Source organism: Bidens hawaiensis, unplaced genomic scaffold (assembly GCF_021521415.1).
Source record: "Bidens hawaiensis isolate Kalapana, Puna unplaced genomic scaffold, B.hawaiensis_p1.1 tig00022738_1, whole genome shotgun sequence".
NCBI lineage: Eukaryota > Viridiplantae > Streptophyta > Magnoliopsida > Asterales > Asteraceae > Bidens > Bidens hawaiensis.
Window position 1 is genome coordinate 112,689 of NW_027493556.1, and position 7,830 is coordinate 120,518.

At 33.9% G+C, this 7,830-nt stretch overlaps 1 pseudogene across 1 annotated transcript; it reads right to left on the reverse strand.

Moving 5' to 3' along the window:
* Window positions 1–1,414: 1,414 nt before the first annotated feature.
* LOC143566179 (glucose-6-phosphate 1-dehydrogenase, chloroplastic-like) lies at window positions 1,415–6,580 on the reverse strand (annotated as a pseudogene). Its single transcript, XR_013141193.1, has 10 exons — window positions 6,350–6,580; window positions 4,900–5,054; window positions 4,706–4,800; window positions 4,164–4,278; window positions 3,889–4,093; window positions 3,480–3,629; window positions 3,271–3,391; window positions 2,853–3,082; window positions 2,556–2,756; window positions 1,415–1,802 (listed from the first exon to the last, which is right to left on the reverse strand). The product of XR_013141193.1 is annotated as a glucose-6-phosphate 1-dehydrogenase, chloroplastic-like (transcript).
* Window positions 6,581–7,830: the final 1,250 nt, after the last annotated feature.

A 7,830-nucleotide genomic window follows, 5' to 3' on the forward strand; every position in this document is an offset into this window, starting at 1 on the left:
AACACCTTAATCTTCAATCAAACTTGAACAATCTTGATTGTATGTGTGTATATGAGGCCGATCGCAAGGGGGGGGGGGGGCTTAGAGCTGCCGTCGGGTTTGGGAGGGAGAGAAAGAGTGTTAGGGTTTTAGTTTATGTTATTATTTATAATAACATGTTACACTTTAGTCCCTCAACTTCCAAATGTTACTTTTCTAGCTTAACTAACTAGTTCTAGCACATTGAGTTAACGTTTATACCATGTTATCACATAACACATAAGTCTAACACATAATTATCACAAAATTATTGTTTTGACGTTTTTCGTGATTTAAATCTATTATCACAACAGTGGTTTTCATATAAAGAAATTGAAAATAGGTTATATATCAAAAGGGTAAAAGGGAATATCTTATAGAATTAAAAAAAACACTAAATTATTGGAAAAAAAATGTTAGTTATTTTGAATGTTGTTAGCTATTTTGTGTTGGTTGAAAAATAATCCATGTGAATCTTCCGATTGAAGATGTAATGGATCATTTTCAAAGTTAAGCTTGTGCGATCAAAATTAAGTTCCGCGTGTATAGTTTAAAAGAGCATAAACTCAACTCATTTTAAGTTCTATTTAAACCTCAAGCTTAACTTTTCTTATTTTATGTTTTTAAACATATGATTATACATATGTATTTATAATTACAATTTTATACACAACAAAATATATAATATTAAGTTATTTCATCATAATTTCATAGATAATAATATTATTATGAAAAATTGGTTTTTATTTGTCCCAACTATTGCCTTTTTGGTCATTGTCGAGCCCAATTAACGAATTGGTCACTGATGGTCCCAACCTTTAATGCATTTGTTCCTAACGGTCCGCGGCTAACAGAATCCTTACGCCCTTAGTTTCAAGTCGCCGGGAAAACGTTTTTGGCCGGGAAAGTCATTTTTTTCGGAAAACACCACCTGAACACCCCACCACTACCAATTGACTCACCGCCAACCAACCACCATCACGTAAGCACCATCAACTGATTTCAACGATGGTTCTAGGGTTCCGACGACCCCAATAATTGGGGCTTTTACTAGAAAAAGGTTCCTAAAGGTATGATACAAAGTTGCCATGATGTTTGGGACAAAATTGTTGAGTTTTCGAGAAAAAATGTGTGTTTCCGGCCAAAAACGTTTTCCTGGCGATCTGAAACTAACGGCGATAGAATTCTATTAGTCGCGGACCGTTAAGAAACAAATACATTAAAAGTTGGGACCATCAGCAGCCAATTCGTTAGTTAAGACCAGCAGTGACCAAAAGACGATAGTTGAGATCAATAAAAACCAATTTTCCTATTATTATGCAATTACATGTTTGTTGTATAAATAAACAATTATTTTGTTCATACAAATAATAAGCGACTCTAATCAATCGCGGTATGTAAAGCTCGAGCTCAATCTCATTTATTAGAATAGTTCACATTTGACACATAAAGCACTTAGCAAAAGAAACATAATCTCACAAGAAGTAAGATGATCAAAATAATTTTTTTAAAAAAAGCATATACATAATACACATAATCATTCATCTCCGGCGAGGTCTCCCCACCGGACGTTATACTCAGCCGCAAGATAATGAGCTCCGACTGGCCCTCGGCTGCCATACGGATACAATTCCGGTGTAATTTTCTTCGTTTGTTCTTTTAATAATGGTGTGAATATAGACCAAGCAGCATCAAGCTCATCACTTCTTATAAACAATCTCCTTTCTCCTTCTATTGCATCCAATAAAAGCCTCTCGTATGCATCCGGGATTTCCTTCGGGTACCTACATTATTATATTACATACAAAATAAGATGCTTCGGGTTGAACCCGATGAACACGTTTGGCTAAACTTGTCGGGCTTGGATAATAAGTACTAGTTTCCAAAAATCAAAACAAATCTTTTACCTAGGGATGTAAACAAGCCAAGGCGTTCGTGAGTTACTTAAGATCACCACTAAAAGTTCGGATCCGGTCAAGCTTAAACGAGCTCGGGCCTAAAAGAAAGCCTTTTTAATAAACGGGCCCTAGCCCGAGCTTCAGTCATTGAGCTCAAGCTAGCTCGTGAGCCTAAACAAGCCTTTTATTTCTATAATTTTTATATTAAATTAAATACATATTTTTTATAACAATCATGATAAAAATAAATAAATAATATAATATAAATAAAAACTATAAATAACATATATAAAGGTATATAAACAAATTAATAAATAAGAAACGAGCCCGAGCCCGAGCCCGAACTTCACTTATTTTGCTTGAGCTGGCTTTCGAGCTTCAACAAGCCCTATTATTATCATAATTTTTATTTATATATTAAAAACATATTTTTTTAATAATAATAATAGTTATTATAGATAAAACCAAAACAATATAACCAAATAATATATATCATCATACATATAAAATTATAAATAAAAATATATATAAAATAATTATAAATGCATATAAATTATATAATACACGAGCCGAGCTCGAGCTAAAGCCCATATGAGATCGGGCTCAGCTCGACTCATTTATATTCCTACCGAGTTTTACCTCATCTTATAGAGCAAATTCAGGTCGCTTCTGTCGAGCCTCATTCCAAGACCAGGAACCTTATTATTAATCTTGAGATAAATGGCTTCATCGGGCTGCACACGAAGCACGAGCTCGTTTGTAGCCTTATCCATATCCATCCCAAAGTTTCTCTTGTACAGGTTACCTGGAACATGTCTAAATTGAACTCTTATCTCTGCCCTGCAGGTCGGGTCAAAACGGATCAGAGTCAAAACGGGTCACTTTTAAAAAAGACAGATTATATTATTTATATTATATTATATTATATTATATTACCGTTTAGTATTGAGGGCTTTCCCAGCTTTCATAAGAAAAGGAACACCGTCCCACCGGGCATTATCAATAAAAAGAGCCGCGGCTGCAAAAGTTGGAGTCAAGCTATTGTTCGGGACCGTGGGGTCCTCGGTGTATCCTAAATATGTCTTTTCGCCTTTGCTTTGACCTTTGTACTGACCAATGACTACGTCTTCGAGTCTTAATGGTCTCATTGACCTCAAAACTTTGACCTATACACAGTTAGTCAATCAGTATTGTGTAATGGGCCAACTCGGGTAAATAGGTAATATTTTGTCCAACTTTTTATAAATGAGCGAATGAACATCCCCTGCCTATTTGTTTGTGTTAAATATGATTACAATTTACAAACAAACCTTTAAACTATGAAGAAACTATATTTTCAAGAATTTAAGGATACCTTTTCGTTTCTAATATCCTCGGCGTCCAAACTCACGGGCGTTTCCATTGCAAACAATGCTAAAATTTGCAATAAATGATTTTGCATTATATCGCGAATGATTCCATAGTTGTCAAAGTACCTAACAACAAAGAATAACGTGTCATTTAATCCGACGTATAAAACATACAAATTAAAGCAATATCTAACCAAGTCAACAACAAACTCACCCTCCTCGCCCTTCGGTTCCAAAGTCTTCAGAAAATATAAATTGCACGTTTCGGATGTAGTTTCTTGACCAAAGAGGTTCAAAAACAAGATTTGAGAAACGAAGAACCGATAAATTTTCCACTAGCTCCTTGCCCAAATAATGATCAATCCTAAAAATTAATAAATACTCACAAAGTTAATGACTTTCCAACTTCAAGGATCAAACGGGCCGGGCCGGGTCGGCCCGAAACAATATTTATCCAAAATTTAAACTTTTTTTTACTTTAATAATAATTTGAACTAAAAATATGCTTTGACTGACTTTCAAGTTTCAACCTGTTTGACCTGTTTCCTTTTTTGTCTAATCTTTTTTATCGGACCCGTTCATTAGTAAACAGGTTGAAATTTGCACCTATAACCGACACGTACCTAAAGATTTGATCCTCGGCCAAGTACTGCTTCAAATTTTTTGTTAACTCGGCTGAAGATTCTGAATCACGCCCGAACGGCTTTTCCACAATTACCCTTGTCCACCCGTTTTGTGAAGAAGCTTTGCAACTAGCACTTCGTACCACATCGACAAATATGTTTGGTGGTATCGAAAATAAAACAACCTATTTGACAATTTTCCTTCCTGTAAAAGTTTTTAAGATTTTTGTTAATAAAGATCAAATGATCAAAATAACCAAGGAAATGAATCAAACCTCTTTCTGTTTGAGCTTTTTATCCAGCTCAGCAAAATGTTCCTCCAATTCGTATTGGCCCGAATGGTAAAAGCATCTTTTAAGAAACTCTTCCATTTTGTCACCACAGTTCTCTCTGCAGATGTCCACATATTAATATAACAATGTTTGCATTGATGAAGGTGGTACCGTAACCGAGCTGACCCAAGCTGAGCTAGAGTGGGATTGGCCAGCTCGGATCGTTTACCTTAACGAGCCGAAATGTTGAGCTCGGCCAGCTCGTCGAACCGGCTTGTTTATTTTTAAAAAGATTCAAATTCTTCATCTTTTACACATATGATACGTATAAAAAGTTAAAAACTAAAAACAATATTTTTAACATACATATAATGCAAAAATTTTAAACTATAAAATTCATAACTTGTATATACAATTTATAATAAATATTAAATTTTGGGCTTTACTTTTAAACGAGCCAAACGACAATTTTCAATATTTTTTTAATTTATTTCATTACAAATTGTCATGGAGCTTAAATTATGCATATAAAAGAATTGTCATGCCTCTTATCAATTCTGCAAGTTAATGTTCTACTTATCATTTCTCTCAGCTGCTCGTCGGTCATTTTGGTTCGGGCATAACCAAATACAACAAAATTCTTCAAAAATAGTAAACAATCTTCATTAGCATCCAGCAATATAATTTAGTAATTATATATAAAAACAGTAACATCAAGATGAATGATTAAGAGAATAACCTGAGGCAAACAACCTTCATAAAACAAAGCAAAAAGGGCTGGAAAAATTTTCTTTTTCGCAAGATCACCCGAAGCACCGACAACTGTTACACTAAGAATGGATTCGGTTTGTTCTGGTAACACAGGTTCTTTTGCTAAAGGCTTCTCTGCTGCTCCTACTTTGAAAAACCATAGAAAAATAATAACAATAAGTTAAGAACAATGCCTTAGGGTGACATGAAGCTGATACAAGAATTAGCATACTCAACTTTGTTCATAAAAACACGTTAATATTTGAATTTATTAATTTGCGCGTTTATTTAGATATTTAATTATAATGTGTTTTGAACAAATTTCAGGCGTTGTCCTTTAACTAAGGTATTAACAAAGGATGTCTTTTATGTTTTAACTTCTAAACAGCCAACGTCTGAAATTTGATCAAAACATAAAGGATGAAAAGCGCAATTCACACTTTTTAAATTCCCAAGATTTAGCAATGCCTATTTAGAAACCAATCATTTTTTTCATAAAAAGAAAATCTTTTGTGCTTTTGATGGATTAAGTAGATTATAAATTAACGAAAATACATCAAATTAAAAGGGTGTATTGGTTTTGATTAATCCTAACTATCATCTTTTGGTCGTTGTCAACAGGTCACAACTAACGAACTGGCTGCTGACGGTCCCATCTTTTGACGTACTAGTTCCCAACTGTCCGCGACTAACAGAATCCTAATGTCGTTACTTGTAGGTCGTCGAAAAACGCTTTCGGTGGGAAAAGTCATATTTTTTGCCGAAAAAACTCAACCTTAACACCGCCACCACCACCACCACCACCTCCAACGGACTCACCACCAGCCAACCACCACCACTTGAGCACCATCAACCGATTCTGACCATGGTTCTACGGTTCTGGCGACCTCAATAATTGGGGTTTTTACTAGTAATGATTCCTAAAGGTCCAATCCAAGGTTACAAAGATGATTAATACGAAAATGTTGAGTTTCCCGAAAAAATGTGAGCTTTCCGGCCATAAACGTTTTTCCGACGACCTGCAACTAACCTTGTTAGAATTCTGTTAGTCGCGGACCATCAGGAACAAATACGATAAAAGTGAGATAGCTATCGGCCAATTCGTTAGTTCTGACAGACAACAACCAAAAGATGATAGTTGGGATTAATAAAAACAGATACACCAATTAAATAACAAAATTGGCTAAAGCAAGTAGTAAGCAACATACACTACCTCCTAGTCAAAAGTCAATACATTATACACATTTTGACTTATAAAAGTCAAATTTTGACCTTTTACCACTAGACTTAACATAAACTCACCCAATATGTTACCCAATAGTAATATAAGTACAATCAAATACAAAATTATTGCATTTTACAATTCAATTTCAAAACCAAGATTCTAAATTGACTAAACTCACCACCAAATTTAACAAATTTGAAAACTGGGCACTCACCATCTTGAACAGAAACTGCATTAACAGAATACCCATTTGCAGATTTGAGCTTAAACTGGTTTCTTGGATGAATCTTGGAAACCCATTTGGGGGTAAATGATGATATTCTTGATAAAGTTAACAACTTTGCAGCAAAAATGGGTTCTTGATGATTCAGTGAAGATGACGAACAGGGGCTCATTTGTGTAGCCATGCAGATAGATTATTATTCTGCTTTAATCAAATAATAATAATAATAATAATAATAATAATAATAATAATAATAATAATGTGTTGTGTATATGATCTTGATGATATGTTGTATAAATATCATGTTTTGTTGAAGTGTGTGTAAGTTTTGGGACCCAGTTTTTGTAAGTGATTTTATCTTGTTTTTGTGGGCTGTATTTATTGAGGTGGTTTTTAAGTTTTCTATAAATAGTTATCTAGTTTGGTAAAAAGTTGAATAAATTCTTTATAAATTCAATTATTTATTTTTTATAAAATCAGACATTTTATTGGCCATTATTTCTTGTTTTTAACGACCAACAAAACGTTTTTACACATATGTATTTGTAAACCACAAAACAAAGGGTACCACCTACATTTACGTTTTACAATATTAAATTTTACCACTGTAAATATTCCTAAGCGATTCGTTCTATTACGAGTTCATAGGAGGCTCAATGCTTTAATATCTCCCACCATTTTATTCAAACATTGCCGGTTTTCTCTTGATATACCATCAAGTTTCTTTTCATATATATACACTAAAACGTAGGAAGACTAAAACACTGTAATTTTTTTTTTATTTTTTTTTAGGATGAGTAAAATACTATAAATTTAAATAATATAAAAGGATAAATTATCTATTAAAATTTACATAACATACATAGCTAAGTAATTTGTAGTTATATCTAGAGAACGTTCGTTGAAGATTGTATTATGTTAGGTTTTACAATAGTCCATACACAATAATTAATCACTAATCTAACATATAACAAACCATTTGGCCATAAACATCTAGTCCAAATACATAAAAATAAAAGTGTACCTCATAATACATCATGTTATAAACACATGGTCCACATACATATAAGTAAACAATGCACCCCAAAATGCATCTGTCTCTACGGGTCGTATAGCCCTACATGGCTCGTAAAATAAAGTCGTTTTCAAGTTGCGCTTAACGGTGGTCAAAGTCAGTCCGACTTTTTCAGCCAAAGTTTTAATACGGTCGTATAGCGCTATACGACCCATATAGTTTTTATGGTGTACCATGTGCTATACGAGCAATTAAATACCTACGGCTCGTATAGACCGCAAAAAATTGTTTTTCCCCCTTCACACACTTATCTGTCATGCGTAGCCTATACGGTTCGTATAGACATGCCCAATCATCATGGGAGTGATGTATGAGGATCTATGTATCTTTTATTTCATTTAGCTGTTTAACCATGTGAGGAGGTCAGGCACTAGCAGATTTGTTGTTTAATTTTAAA